At 50.8% G+C, this 15,653-nt stretch overlaps 1 long non-coding RNA gene across 1 annotated transcript; it reads left to right on the forward strand.

The window, feature by feature from the left end:
- The first annotated feature begins 2,067 nt into the window (after window positions 1-2,067).
- Window positions 2,068-5,806, forward strand: LOC135979506 (uncharacterized). Its single transcript, XR_010596800.1, has 2 exons — window positions 2,068-3,937; window positions 4,443-5,806. It is a non-coding gene; the product is annotated as an uncharacterized LOC135979506 (long non-coding RNA).
- Window positions 5,807-15,653: the final 9,847 nt, after the last annotated feature.

The following is a 15,653-nucleotide window of genomic DNA, read 5'->3' on the forward strand; positions in this document are numbered from 1 at the left end:
GAAATAAATAGCTTCGTTGTGTGGACGGGTGCAGGGTTAATTCGAGTTAACGCTGCTAAATACAACATAACCTCCTAGTGTAGACCAGGCCTGAGGGACCCCACTTGTCATGCCCTTCCAACATGACTGTGAACTATTGATAACTATTCTCTGGGAACAGTTTTCCAACCAGTTCTGCACCCACTTTATAGTAGCACCATCTAGGCTATATTTCCCTTGTTTGTTAATGAGAAGGTCCTATGAGACATTATCAAAAGCCTTACTAAAGTCAAGTTATACCACATCTACCATTTCCTCCCATACACAAGGCTTGTTACCCTATCAAAGAAAGCTATCAGGTTGGTTTTACACAATTTGTTCTTGACAAATCCAGGCTGACTGTTACTATCACCTTATTATCTTCTAGGTGTTTGCAAATTGATTGCTTCATTATTTGCCCCGTTATCTTTCTGGGTACTGAAGTTAAACTGACTGGTCTGTAATTCTTCGGGTTGTGCCTAATCCCCTTTTTATAGATTGGCACTATGTTTCCCCTCTTCCAGTCCTCTCTGCCATCTTCCATGACTTTTCAAAGATATTGGTTCAGATATCTGCTCTGTCAGTTCCTTGAGTATTCTAGGATGCCTTTCATCAGGCCTTGGTGACTTGAAGATATCTAACTTGTCTAAATCATTTTTAACTTGTTCTTTCCCTACGTTAGCCTCAGATTCTACCTCAATTTCACTGGTGTTCACTATGCTCGACGTCCAATCGCTATAAAACCTTATGGTGAAAATTGAAACAAAAAAGTCATTTAGCCCTTTCCCCATTTTCACATAGAATCATAGAATCTCAGGGTTGGAAGGGACCTCAGGAGGTCATCTAGTCCAACCCCCTGCTCAAAGCAGGACCAACCCCAACTAAATCATCCCAGCCAGGGCTTTGTCAAGCCTGACCTTAAAAACCTCTAAGGAAGGAGATTCCACCACCTCCCTAGGTAACCCATTCCAGTTCTTCACCACCCTCCTAGTGAAAAAGTTGTTCCTAATATCCAACCTAAACCTCCCCCTCTGCAACTTGAGACCATTACTCCTTGTTCTGTCATCTTCTACCACTGAGAACCGTGTAGGTCCATCCTCTTTGGAACCCCCTTTCAGGTAGTTGAAAGCAGCTATCAAATCCCCCCTCATTCTTCTCTTCTGCAGGCTAAACAATCCCAGTTCCCTCAGCCTCTCCTCATAAGTCATGTGCTCCAGCCCCCTAATCATTTTTGTTGCCCTCCGCTGGACTCTTTCCAATTTATCCACATCCTTCTTGTAGTGTGGGGCCCAAAACTGGACACAGTACTCTAAATGTGGCCTCACCAGTGCCGAATAGAAGGGAATGATCACGTCCCTCGATCTGCGGGAAATGCCCCTACTGATACAACCCAAGATGCCATTAGCCTTCTTGGAAACAAGGGCACACTGTTGACTCATATAGCACACTGTTGACTCATATTCAGCTTTTCGTCCACTGTAACCCCTAGGTCCTTTTCTGCAGAACTGCTGCCCAGCCATTCGGTCCCTAGTCTGTAGCAGTGCATGGGATTCTTCCGTCCTAAGTGCAGGACTCTGCACTTGTCCTTGTTGAACCTCATCATATTTCTTTTGGCCCAATCCTCTAATTTGTCTAGGTCCCTCTGTATCCTATCCCTACCCTCCAGCGTATCAACCTTTCCTCCCATGTTCTGTTATTGTCTTTCTTTCCTCATTGACTAATGGGCCTACCCTATCCTTGGTCTTCCTCTTGCTGCTAATGTATTTGTAGAATGTTTTGTTGTTACCCTTTATGTCTCTAGCTAGTTTGATCTCGTTTTGTACCTTGACCTTTCTGATTTTGCCCCTACATACTTGCATTATTTGTTTACAGTTATCCTTTGTAATTTGACCTAGTTTCCACTTTGTGTAGGACTCTCTTTTGATTTTTAGATCATTGAAGATCTCCTGGTTTAAGCCAGTGTGGTCTCTTGCCATCCTTCATTGCTTTCCTGTGCAGTGGGATAGTTTGCACCTGTGCGCTTGATAATGTCTCTTTGAGAACTTTCCAACTCTTCTGAACTGTTTTTCCCCTTAGACTTGCTTCCCATGGGATCTTACCTAGCAACTCCCTGAGTTTGCTAAAGTCTGTCGTCTTGAAATCCATTATTTCATTGTGTTGTTTTCCCTCCTACCATTCTTTAGAATCATGAATTCTGTCATTTCATGATCACTTTCACCCAAGCTGCCTTCCACTTTCAAATTCTCAACCAGTTCCTCCCTATTTGTCAAAGTTAAATCTAGAACAGCCTCTCCCCTAGTAGCTTTCTCCACCTTCTGAAAGAAAAAATGTCTCCAATACATTCCAAGAACTTGTTGGATAATCTGCCCTGCTTTGTTATTTTCCCAGCAGAGGTCGTCTTCAGTAGTGTAGAGTGGCTGTAGACACATGTTCTGTAACCTTGCTCAGAGGAAGTCTAGATGATGCAGTGGTTAAAAACACCTGAACCCCATCTCCTCAATTGCTCCACCTTTGCTATCACTGGTGGAATTGCATTGCTTGCGGGGATGGGTCCCAATTTTTCTAGTGCAGAGAAGGCGATGGTCAGGAATGTATACGGTGGTGTTGGGCAGAATTATTATCCCCCTAGAGCTGTGCTGTGTGTGGCTGAGTGTGACCCTGAAGGTGTCTGACCTGCTTTTAATGTTACACTTCTTTTGACTTACCTGAAAGTTGGTTTGGTGCTTGTGAAGTCTGGGCCTGATCCAAAGCCTGTTGAAGCCAATGGGCGTCTTTCCATTGACGTCAGATCAGCACCAAGCTGTCACCTCGAGGACCACGAGTTCAAATCCCCTCCTCAGTTGTCTCCTGCAATTAGCTTTAGGGACAAGACCAAGACTAAAACTATGGGAAATATTTACATAAATGATGGACTGTCTCAGAAGCCATCTAATGCCTGGCACCAAGAGTCAGTATAAAATGCGTAGATCTGCCGGGCCCTGCTAGGGTGTAGCCGTCCAGCTCTCTCTTTACCCTCTCAGGGGTGTCTCCAGCGGGTACCTGAGGGGGTTTGAGAAGTGCCAACACAACCTCCTCGGAGCACCCCTCTTCCTCCTACAGGTGGCCCTGAGTCGTGCCTCCCTCGCTCCTCCTCGTTACTCAGAACAACGGAAATTCACATGCAAGAACTTTGTTAACGTGGAGTTAAGGTTGCAGGTCCTCAGCCCTGCCCTGGGCTCCCTGTGTCCTGAGAGTGTTGAATTCCCAGAAGTCAAAGGTTGGCAAACCAGGATATGCCCAGTTAGAATGATGCTTCCCACGCAACTCGAACTCTGCCCCAGTGGGTCTGGGAATAGGAACAGGAAGTAGAACAGCACCAGGCCAAACCAAACTCACCCTTGTCTGTGTGCCCAGCACCAACCCAAATCCGCGTTCCTCTTCATGCCATCCACACTGTTCTGTGCAGCGCCATTGATTAAGGCGGGAATTGCTGTCGATTGGCAGGGTGTGAGGGTGAAGTCTGTGGTCTGCTTGAAGGACCCATTTGGGCACAGACCGAAGGGGGCAGAGTTGAGGTTGTTTGGCCTGAATATCCATAGCCCAGCGTTTCTTAGTTTGCTAGCCTTTGACTGTTGAGTGTTCAGTGCTTCCATTCTGAAGAGACGTGAAAAGCACAAGTCAGTGCTGACCTCGTACAATGGTAACGTTTTTTGCATGTGAATAGTGGAAATCCAGGGCAACTGCATTGTAGACTGATCTGTGCACCAACCACCTCACTGCTAGGGAAGAGTAAGGTGATGACTGTTCCCTTTGAATAAGAGTCCCCCGTATCTACTAACTACGCTGAAGCCCTGCCTTGTGAGAGATGCTAATATACTCTCTCTTCTCCTCCTCACAGCAAGTGACCAAGGATCTAGTGGCTCTGACGTATCTGCCAAGGGTAAGTGAGGGGGGCTCTAGCCTGGGGGTTCACTGCTCTCACTGAGGCCTCTGGAGAGAGACACCTAGTCCAAATCGTTGGACCCTGAGTCTCACTGGCCCGTCCCCTCTAGCAAACCAGCCCCACGGAGCAGAACAGGGGAGTTCTGGATCTCTTATTTCCCTTTTATTCACACAGGTTTGCAGCCAAATCCCCCTTGTTTTCTCTGCGATGAATTTAGGTGTGAAAGACTCTAGTGAGAGGGGTTTCTCTGTGGTTGCTGATAGAGCATTGGGTGAGATTTGTAATGATAAATCCAGCTGCTTCAGAGAACAGTCTCCAGTGAACCTGCAGGAGGGACAGAGCCCAGCACCTGAGGCTCCAGGAACACAGATCTCTGACACTGGAGCTAAAAGCTTTGTCGGCGGGGTTAGAGATTTTGTCCACTAAACATGGAGCCACTAGGGTGACCATCCATTATGGCAGGTTCCCTTTAATAGACGTTGCCTGTGTTTAACTTCTGCAGCTTAACAGAGCCTGTTGGAGTCTGTGCCACAACCTGAGGGGACCCCAGAGAGGAAGATGGATGAGCTCTGCTCTGTCTCCCTACAAGAACCAATCAACCTCTCCCAGCTTTTCTCTGGCACTTGGAGTGTCCCAAGTGGGATTTCTGGCCTCATTTATCTGCTCACTGAACCACGTTTTACCTTTTAGATGTAATAGTTTTCTGTAATAATGTTTTATTTGCACAAAATAATTTCCAAAATGTGAATGGATAAAAACTCTTTTAGTAAGAGTTTAGTATTTGCTAGCATTTAGTGTGTGCACTCAATGCTCTACGCTGCGCAGTGCTGTTTGCACACTCTGTACGGTATGCTAGATATGTGAGCAGTAACTGCTTGTGTGTATATGGTGGGGGACCTATTTTTTTTTTGTAGAATTTCATGATTGTAACATGGTAAATGGCCTGGTCTACTCACAGCTGGTAGCACTGTTGCTATCATCAGCGGAGGAAGTCTGCTGGACAGGAATAAGTGTCTGCATTTAGTTTATAAGTGCCTCTAATGGCCTGTTCACCATTTGTAGAGCCATAGAAATGCTGGGCTAGAAGGGACCTCAAGAGGTCACTGGCAAGACCAAGTAAACCAAGACCATCCCTTGTCACACCCCAATGGCCCTCTCCCTCAAGTCCCCTGGAAGGCAGATCAGTATTGTATGTTGCTAACGCTGGTGCAGTATTCTGGGAAGGGTTAAAGGTGTGAGTGAGTGGGGAATGGAAGGTTCCTTTGCAGGTTTCAGGAGGCCAAAGGAGGGAGAGAGAGACAAGGGAACGGGTTAACTTGACACTCCAGCTAGGCCTGGATAAGAGGTTGACTCCAGCCCAAGGTCACTGCACACAACAGATTCTCTGCTACCTGCCAAGAAAGAGGGGGGCCGAGCTTCCACCCCTGCCCTGCCATAAGAAAGGAGACTCACCGAACAGAAACTGCAGGGGCTGTGAAAACGAGGGAGACAGTGAAGGTCAGCGAATGGGAGAACAGCCGTCTCCCATCCCCTGAAGCCGGAGTTTTTCTGGGGAAGCTGAGGAAGCCACAGAAAACCGGTTCAGACTGGGGCAGAGAGCAAAAGCCCTCAGGAACACCTAGGGTAAAAACCCTCCCGAGAGCGGAAGCAAGTTGGAGATTTACAGCGGACCCCGGACGACCTGTGCCCAGGGAAGAACTCCCGTCCACCCTTCCCCCCGCCTTCTTCTTACATTACACCCAGACTTGGGTTGTGCGTGTGAGAGTATGGGTTAGGGCTCAGGCACTACCGTTTCCTTCCTTCCTCCGAGTGACGTGGGAAACGCAGCACTCTCCGCTGTTATTTTCTAATAAAACTTTAAACTTAGTTACTTGGTGTGCTCTCTTCATCTCCGCCCCTAAAAATCCTGCTGCCTTAGACTGATCACCTAAGGTCTCTGGCAGCTTGGTAACATAAATCTGTCACACCCTGACAGATGTTTGTCCAGCCTGTTCTTAAAAACCTCCAATGATGGGGATTCCACATCCTCTCTAGGTAACCTATGTGACTAAGTGGGATATTTTCCTAATGTTGTGTATGTATACTGTGTGTGCCTCAGTTTCCCCCATGTGCTGCATGTCTAACCAAGGTGGGAGGAGGGGTGTCTCTTGTTGCAGAGGACCAGGTGTGACCCAGTCCAGCAGCCTGGACCCCAGACCATAGCCTGGACACTTTGTAACTTAACAACTGATGACCTGAAGGCCCATCCCAACTTGGAGCCAGCCAGTTATGGGCAGCAGAGAGAACAGAGAGCTGAAGAGAGAGAGTCACCTGGAGATCTGTTTGCCTGGGAAAGAAGACAGAGGATGGCGGCGGGGCCTTGGAGGGGATATAGGAGGGACCACAGGAAGGAGGAGTCACTTCTGGGCTGGGAACAAGGAGCCGCCTGAGCCCACCTGGGTGGGGACAAGCCCAGCAGGATGGTGCTGAGAATTTCTTGCTCGAGGCCTCTGAGAACTTCCTGTGTTAGGTTCAGACGTACAAGAAGCCCTTCTGTTTTGCACCAGCTGGGAGTCGATGCAGTCCAGAGACGGGGGGCTGCATTGCTTCTTTTGGGTGTGAAGCCTCCAGGGGTCCAGTCCAAGTAGACTCACTGCGGCGCGGTCACAGCGAGGAAGGCATGCTGAAGGCTCAGACGTGTGGTACAGGGAGGTGGAGGAGCCTACGGCTTAAACCCCAAGCAGCAAGTATGGTCAATACATTAAAGAGCGGTTCCTCCCATGGGTTGTGGAAGCTGAGAGCGCATTTGCCTGTGGGTCTGCGGCAACCTGTTCCACAGATTAGCTATCCTCATAGAAAGTTTTTCTTAATGTCTAACCCAGGGGTGAGCAACCTTTTTGTCCCGAGGGCCACATCGAGGTTGCAAAATTGTATGGAGGGCCGGGTAGGGAGGGCTGTGCCTCCCCAATCAGCCTGGCTGCCCCCCTCCCACTTCCCACCCCCTGACTGCCCACCTCAGAATCCCCAACCCATCCAACCCCCCCCCCAGCTCCTTGTCCCCTGACCTCCAGAGACCCTCCCTGCCCCTAACCACCCCCCCGGAACCCCACCCCCTACCCAACCCTCCCTGGCCGCCCCGCCCCTTATCCACACCCCTGCCCCCGGACAGACCCCCAAGACTCCACGCCTATCCAACCCCCCCCCATTCCCCGTCCCCTGACCGCCCCCCCCCCCAGAACCTCCACCCCATCCAACCGCCCCCTGCTCTCTGTCCCGTGACTGCCCCCCGGGACCTCCTGCCCCTTATCCAATGCCCTGGCCCCCTTACCATGCCGCTCAGAGCAGCAGGAGCTTGCAGCCCTGCTGGAGCTAGACACACTGCCCCGCAGAAGCTCACAGCCCTGCACCCTTACCATGCCGCTCAGGGCAGCAGCCCGGATGGAGCTAGGTGCGCTGCTCTGCTGGACTGCGCAGCCCCGCCCCCCCCCCCAAGCGCTGCCCGGGCGGTGGCATGGCTGTGGGGGAGAGCAGGGGAGGGGCCAGGGGCAGCCTCCCTGGCTAGCAGCTCGGAGGCCAGGCAGGACGGTCCCGCAGGCCGTAGTTTTCCCATCCCTGGTCTCACCTAAATCTCCATCACTGCAAAGCATGCTGATTTCCCCCCTCTTCTATTTTCAGTGCAGCTGGAGAAGAGTTGATCTCAGTCCTCTCCCTAACAGCCCTTAACTTATAGGAAAACTTATCAGGTCCCCTCACAGTCTTCATTTCTCAAGAATAAAGATGTCCATTTTTTTAACCTCCTGTCTTGCATACGACACCTTTGTTAATACACTGCAGAATGATATTTGCCTTTTTCACAATAGCCTCACGTTGTTTACACATACTCAGTTTGTGGTCCACTGGAACCCCAGCTCCTGTTCTGTAATATTGGTACCTAGGCTGTTTAATGTATTTCATTTTGTCCTCCTGGCTGAAATATTTGCACTAATCAAGATAAATTCAACAAAGATGGTTTCAGACCAATTCTCCAATTCGTCAAGATTGTTTTGAATTCTAATCCTGTCCTCACAACTGCTGGCCGCCCTTCCCAGCTTGTTCGGGCCTGCAGCATTTCTAAGTACACTCTCCACTAGAGCATCTAAATCATGAATGAAACAGTGAAAACTGTCAGAGCCAGGACCGACTCTTGTAGGACCCCACTAGCAATGTTTTCCCAGCGTGAGAGTGAATCATTGATAACTACTGAGAGTCTTTACAGTCATTTCATCTAAACCTGAGCCATAAACAATGTAGACCAACCTAGGTGAGATATAGATGCAGCTGTGGGTTCCCATTCCTTCTGCTGCTGTCTCTGACCCGGGTATCCAGTACAGGAGGGGAGTTTGTACCTTTACTCTGGCTAAGCAGAATAACCCCTTCCCTCCTGTAGCATCCCCTGGGTGTGTGTGTGGTCCCTGTGGGGCTGCCCCAATTCCCCTTCCTCACCCCGCTCAGTGGAACAGATTCGGTTCCACTTGCCCCAACTGAAAGGAGAGTGGTCCCGGAGTCGGTGCTTTGGAGGTGCAAGATGAGCCAAATGCTTGTGTAGGATCTGCACAAAAACAATGCTAGGCACTCCCCCTGCTGGCTATACCTGCAGAGAAACAAGCCTGTCCTCCCAGAGCCAGGTTGGGACTAGAGGCTGTTCTACAAACACGGCACCCCTCACCCCAACTTTACCCCACCTGTTCCCCACTCCTTCAGTGACTTTACCCAGTGCAGGGGGATCATTTGCTGGGTTTTGCCAGCGTAACCCACAAAGAGTTTTAGGAAAGAATTGTTATTGATTAGAACAGGGGGCCGGGAGCAGGATTCCTGGATTCTGTTCCCATTTCTGCTGCTTCCACAGAAAATCAGTCATTTTCCTCTCTTTGTGCCTTTATCCCCATCAATAAAATGGAGCCAACAATGCTCTAGAAGTGCTAGGGATTATTGTATTGCAGTTGCCAAGGTTAGGGTAGGCTGCAAAAAGGAGAGCAAAACTGGTGGTTAACACTGAGGTTAAACTCACCAACCCGTCATAAACTCTGCTTCTCATCCCCCATACTGGTTATCGAGAAGCTGAAAAAAAAAAGAAATCACATTGTGTTTCAGTTTTCTGGCTCCCAATCAGCACCTAGGTCCAGTACAGTGAAAGTTATTTAAAAACTCTGCTCGTTATACAAAATATTTTGGTAACCCCAAAGGGTCATCCACAGTGCCAGGTCAATATTAAGTTGGATCTTACCCAAAATACCACGCTGCCAGGCAATTCTTTAGTGTGTAAAATGATAGGTTTATTGTAAGGAAAAAAGAAAGACAAGAGTGTTAAATGATAAAGCACTCAGATACATACAGCGACTTCAAGGTCCATATATCAAGTTCTTAACAGTACTGGGGAATTCACTGGCTTGAAAGTCCCTCTGGATCACATCCACAGCTGGGATGGGTCATTCAATCCTTTGTTCAGAGCTTCGGCTTGTAGAAAAGTATCTCCAGAGATAAGGAGCAGGAATGACAAAATGGAGATGATGCAGCTGCCCTTTATATTCCTTTTCCAGGTGGCTTGTACTTCCTGTGTCCCAACTACAAACTAACAACACATGGGCCTGGAAAAGCCTTAGGGCTTGTCTACACTGTCAAGTGAGCGACAAAAGTTTTGGTGTTCACCGGTGCTTAAAAAAACCTTTATAAAAGACGAACATTTTGCCAGTCAGCAGCATGAATGCCACGTTGTCAGCAGGAGCCCGGTCCTGTCAACAACAATAACCCCACTCGTAGGGGGTGGAAATTTTTTGTCGGCAAAAGTGCCAACAAAAAAAGTTCACACTGCCAAAGTTTTAGCGGCGGGGTTGTGTTGCTAAAAGCTGGGGAGTGTAGACAAAGCCTTAGAGTCCCCTGTCTATAGACATGGCCCTACAAGTCCTGCTGAGTCATAAGGTGTAGTCCCTGGCCTTTCAGTGGGTTCATTGTACAGCTGATGACCCTTGATGGGCCATTGAACAGGCCAGGCAGTGCTGATGCCAGTCTGTGTGTCGGTGTCACTCAGAAACACAGCACAAGTCTGGAAACACAGATATACCCTACGTATCTATAACTCGCACTACAAAGGTGATACAAACATATAAATAAGATTATCATACTTGGCAAATCATAACATTTTCACAAATACCTCACATGGCATATCTAGCACAATTCATCGCAATTGTATAATACTGGTATCAACAATATGATAAAGTGCCTCCCACATTCCACAGCATCACAGTGCCCCCCATCCACCTGGTTAGCTCTAAAGGAGGTGATCTCCTTATAGGTTTTGATGGACAGTCCTGGGTTCTTCTGGATCCTGCCCTCAGCTCAGTGGGGTTTAACTTCCTTATTTTCTTCCCGTATGAATTTATTTGGCGGTGCCTCCATCCCCTGTGCTCCTTCCTAGCAGGATCATCAGCAGCTTAGGAGGGAAATTCTAACACCAGTGTAACCCCCACTTACCTGCCAGATATTTGGAGGCTCCCAAGAAATAACACACACAATTCAACACAGTAATTATATTAACCAAGAGGTAAATATAATGTAACTGGTTAAAACACTATTCTCAGGGTCATTGGTGCCCATGCTGATAATACACCTGAATTTCCCCAGGCATGTGACCTGATATAGCAAATGTAAAATTAGTGTCTTGTTGGTACATGTACTTTGTAGGGGCCCTTCGTGACCTGTGACCACGAGATCTGTGCAGCTGTTAGGAATGTGGCTGACTGGGCTCAGTGCTGCCCGAGTGACTCACACGGGGATAGGGTGATAAATCGCTCTGCAGATTTATAGGCAGCAGCAACAGTCTCTGCTCGGACCCCAGGGAAGCACCAACAGCCTCTAAGGCTCCCAGCAGCAGCTGGCGACCAGCCGGGAAGTGTGAAAAATCGGATCGGATCAGGGCGGGGGGGAGGTAACAGGTGCCGATATTAGACAAAGCCCCAACTATCAGGACTGTCCCTATAACATTAGGACATCTGGTGCCCCTGGCAGCAGCGCCTGGTAGGGACAGAGCCCCCCCTCCCCCAGCAGTCTGGCCCCTTTCCCCAACACAGAGCCCACTGCCCCCAGGGGAGAACACAGGGTAGTGCAATCTCCATTGACACCCCCTCCACACACAAGTAGCAGGGCTTTGCCCCCGCTGTTCCACCCCCAGGAAAAGCAAAGGGTGAGCTGCTCTAGGACCAGCTCCGAGCACCCAACTTTCATGAGTGTCGGACCCCAGCAGCACACACACAGAGGTGCATTGAGCACTTGGGCTATGCGGAGCCTCCGCTCCATTGCTCCTACCTTTGCACCATGTTATTGGTTAACTTGTTTTAATCAATTGGAGTTACTTAATTTTTTTAAATGTCCAATTCTACTAAAAAAAAAAAAACATCAGTCCAGAATATTCCCACCAATACGTAACATTCCCAGGAGCAATTCCTAATAAAATCAAAACTTCAACATAGTTCAGTCATTTCTTTGCTTAAAGCACCTCCATTTCCCGCTCTTCCACCTTGCTAGGATCACCGCACCTTCATGCCCCTATTTCCTTTACTGTGGCATCTTCTCTGTCAGTTTCACACATTCCAGAAAATCTCTCCCCGTCCGCCACTCACCCATCAGCACGGATCTCCCCAAAGCACCTGGCACACAGCTGTCAATCTGCAGCTACTCAGCGTATAGTCCAATGGCTGCTCTCTCTCCGCTGACAAGAAACCTGACCAAGTGCCTTTGCTACAAACCAAGTCTGGGATTTATCGGGCAGTTTGATTGGAGCCTGCTGGGGTGTCCGGCCAGAGTCAATACAGCCTGCAGAAAGAACACAGCCATGCAGCCGAACCTCCCACTGCATCACGGACAAGCTACCTTGATTTGAACTCTGGGCGAGGGAGAGTCCGATTACCAATGGAGTTGCACACATCAGCAGTACCCAGGGCATTCTACTCTGTGCCCTTGTGGCTGGGGGCTAGGGAGGGGGAAAGAAAACAAACAGGTGCTCTGACGACACTCAGTTCAGCGCACTTATGACACGTCTGTTTTCCACTTGTTTTACATAATCCCATAGCAGATATTCCATCATCTTGCCTGGGATGGATGTCAGGCTGACAGCGTATAATTACCCACATCACCCCCCTTCCTCCCCATGGTCCCTCCTGCCCCTTGCCCAGCATGGGGCAGGAGCGGTGACTGCGGGCGGGTGGGGGGGGGGCTGTGCTGGTGGAGGGTCCCGCCGGAAAAGGGAAGGGTCGGAGGGTGGAAGGGAAGGCTCAGTCAGTCTGCCCTGGCAGTCGAGATGGGGGGCACTAGGACCCCACGGGAGCAGTTGCTGCAGGGAGGCAGCATGGAGCTGGCGGAAGAGGAGCCAGGGATGCTCTGCTCCAGGGAGGCAGCTAGAGAGGCCGGCGTGAGGGGGCGGGAGGTGGGGCCGGGGTGGGGGGGAGGGGGAGAACACCCGGCCCCAAATATTGGCGGAGCTGGGCCCCTGGGCTCTGAATATTGCTGGTGCCTGGGCACCACATGGAGATATAACTCACCGCCTATGCCTAGAAGTCTATTTCCCTCCCTGCTCAGGTGAAGTCCATCCCGAGAGAACAGTCCTCTGTCCATGAATGCCTCCCAGTGGCCATACATCCCAAAGCCCTCCTCATAGCACCACTGCCTGAGTCATCTGTTGAGCATCATAATCCTGTCACACCTTTGCTGCCCTTCTCTAGGCACAGGCAAAATCCCACTGAAGATCACCTGAGCCTCCATTTCCTTAAGCGTCTTCCCCAACCTGGCATAGTCGCCCTATGGAAACCACTTCAAGCCAGGGGGTGCGGCGGGCCTAGCACCCCTCGTTCTGGCACCCCTAGCACCCCTATTGAACCCAGCACATCACCAAACACCTGCAAAACCAGACAGCAGCCAGGGTTGTGACCTTTTCCTCAGCTCAATTCATAAAAAAAGAAAATGAGCTATTTAAAAAAAATGAAGATGAGAGATGTCAAGGCTGAATCCCCACTCTGTCACTCCCAGTGCAGGAAGTGGAGGCCCTCAAGGATTTTAAAAATTAATACTGGCCACTCCAGGCTGGTATTAAACTCCCAAGGTTACAGCTTCTCTCTGACCTTGGGTTGGTAAACGCTGCCACCACCCAAATGCAAAAAAAAAAAAAAAAAAAAAACCACCCTTTGAACCCAGGAAGGAGCACTTGGGAATTCCTCCTTTTTATAATATAATATGACATGAAATCTTTAAAATCATGATTTGAGGAGGTCAGTAACTCAGCCCGAGGTTCTGGGTCTATTACAGGAGTGGGTGGGTGAGGTTCTGTGGCCTGCGTTGTGCAGGAGGTCAGACTAGATGATCATGATGGTCCCTTCTGGCCGTAAAGTCTGTGAGTTGAAGGCAGAGGAGCACAACTCTTCCCCTCCTTGTCTAGGCTGGCTCTTTGCACACCGGCTGCTGGAGATGTGGTAAACAGTGAAGTGACAACGTTTGCAGATTATACAAAATTACTCAAGAGAGTTAAATAGGGTTACCATATCTCATAAATAAAAAAAGAGGACCCTCCACGGGCCATGGCCCCGCCCATTTCCCCACCCCTAGCCCCGCCCCAACTCCGCCCCTTCCCCCACCCTAACTCCGCCCCCTCCTCCCTCCCACTCCCAGCCAGGGGGAAAGGGCTGCCCCAGTGCTACCAGCTTCACGGTTTGCCGGGCAGCCCCCAGACCCTGCGCCCCCGGCCGGCGCTTCCCCAGCGCAGCTGGAGCCTGGGAGGGGAAGTGCCCAGCCGGGGGCGCAGGGTCTGGAGGCTGCCCAGCAAACCGTGAAGCTGGTAGCGCTCGGGCTTTGGGCAGCCCCTATGCCTCCGGACCCTGCGCCCCCAGCCGGGCACTTCCCCTCCGGGGCTCCGGCGGCTCTGCGTAACTTACACTGTATAAGTTACACAGAGCCGAAGAGGAGCAGAGCCCCCGCAGCTGGAGGCTCTGCTCCTCTTAGGCTCTAAGAGCCGGGCTGCCCCAGCGCTACCGGCTTCGGGCAGCCCCCGTGCCTCCGGACCCTGCGCCGCCGGAGCCCGGGAGGGGAAGTGCCCGGCTGGGGGCACAGGGTCCGGAGGCAAGGGGGCTGCCTGAAGCCGGTAGCTCTCGGGCAGCCCTGTTCTTAAACAGAGCCTCTGTGTCAGTTACACACAGCCCAGGGGGCTGGAGGCTTTGCTCCTCTTTGGCTCTGTGTAACTGACACTGGGTCAGTTACACAGAGCCCCGGGGGCTGGAGGCTCCAGCCGCCCCCCCTCTGTTTAAGAGCCGGGCTGCCCAAGCGCTACCGGCTTCGGGCAGCCCCCGTGCCTCCAGATCCTGCACCCCCAGCCGGGCACTTCCCGTCCCGGGCTCCGGCGGCGCAGGGTCTCCAGGCACGGGGCTGCCCGAAGCCGGTAGCTCTGGGGCAGCCCAGCTCTTAAACAGAGCCTCCAGCGGCTGGGGCTCTGTGTAACTGACACTGTGTCAGTTACACACAGCCCCGGCGGCTGGAGGCTCCAGCCGACCCCGCTCTATTTAAGAGCCGGGCTGCCCGAGCGCTACCAGCTTCGGGCAGCCCCGTGCCTCCAGACCCTGCGCCGCCGGAGCCCGGGAGGGGAAGTGCCCGGCTGGGGGCGCAGGGTCTGGAGGCAGGGGGCTGCCCGAAGCCGGTAGCGCTCGGGCAGCCCGGCTCTTAAACAGAGCGGGGGCGGCTGGAGCCTCCAGCCGCCGGGGCTGTGTGTAACTGACACAGTGTCAGTTACACAGAGCCCCAGCCGCTGGAGGCTCTGTTTAAGAGCCGGGCTGCCCGAGCGCTACCGGCTTCGGGCAGCCCCCCCTGCCTCCAGACCCTGCGCCCCCAGCCGGGCACTTCCCCTCCCGGGCTCCGGCGGCACAGGGTCTGGAGGCACGGGGCTGCCCGAAGCCGGTAGCGTTCAGGCAGCCCGGCTCTTAAACAGAGCCGCCATTTTCCCGGACATGTTCGGCTTTTTGGCAATTCCCCCCGGACGGGGGTTTGACTGCCGAAAAGCCGGACATGTCCGGGAAAAAGAGGACGTATGGTAACCCTAGAGTTAAATCCAAAACTCCCTGCAAAGAGTTACAAAGAGATCTCACAAAATGGGCTGAAATTCACAGATGAAAATCAGTATTGATAAATGCAAAGTAATGACATTGGAAAGTATAATCCTAACTACATACAAAATGATGGAGTTTGTATTAGCTGTTACCACTCAAGAAAGAGATCTTGGAGTCATTGTGAATAGTTCTCTGAAAACATCCACTTAATGTGCAGATGCACTCAAAAAAGTGAACAATGTTAGGAACAACTAGGAAAGGGATAGGTAATAAGACAGAAAATATTACAATGCCACTATATAAATCACTGGTACGCCCACATCTTGAATACTGCGTGCAGTTCTGGTCATCCCAGCTCAAAAAAATATATCAGATTGGAAAAAGTACAGAAAAGGACAACAAAAATTATTAAGGGTATAGAACAGCTTTCATATGAGGAGAGATTAAAAAAACTGGGTCTGTTCAGTTTAGAAAAGAGACGAGTAAGGGGGCATATGATAGAATTCTATAAAAGTGGTATAGAGACAGTGATTAGGGAAGTGTTATTTACCCTTTCCCAAAACACAAGAACCAGGGGTTACCAGGTAAATGATTAGACAGCAGGTTTAACCCAAACAAAA

This window comes from Chrysemys picta, unplaced genomic scaffold (genome assembly GCF_011386835.1).
Source record: "Chrysemys picta bellii isolate R12L10 unplaced genomic scaffold, ASM1138683v2 scaf926, whole genome shotgun sequence".
NCBI classification, from domain to species: Eukaryota; Metazoa; Chordata; order Testudines; family Emydidae; genus Chrysemys; species Chrysemys picta.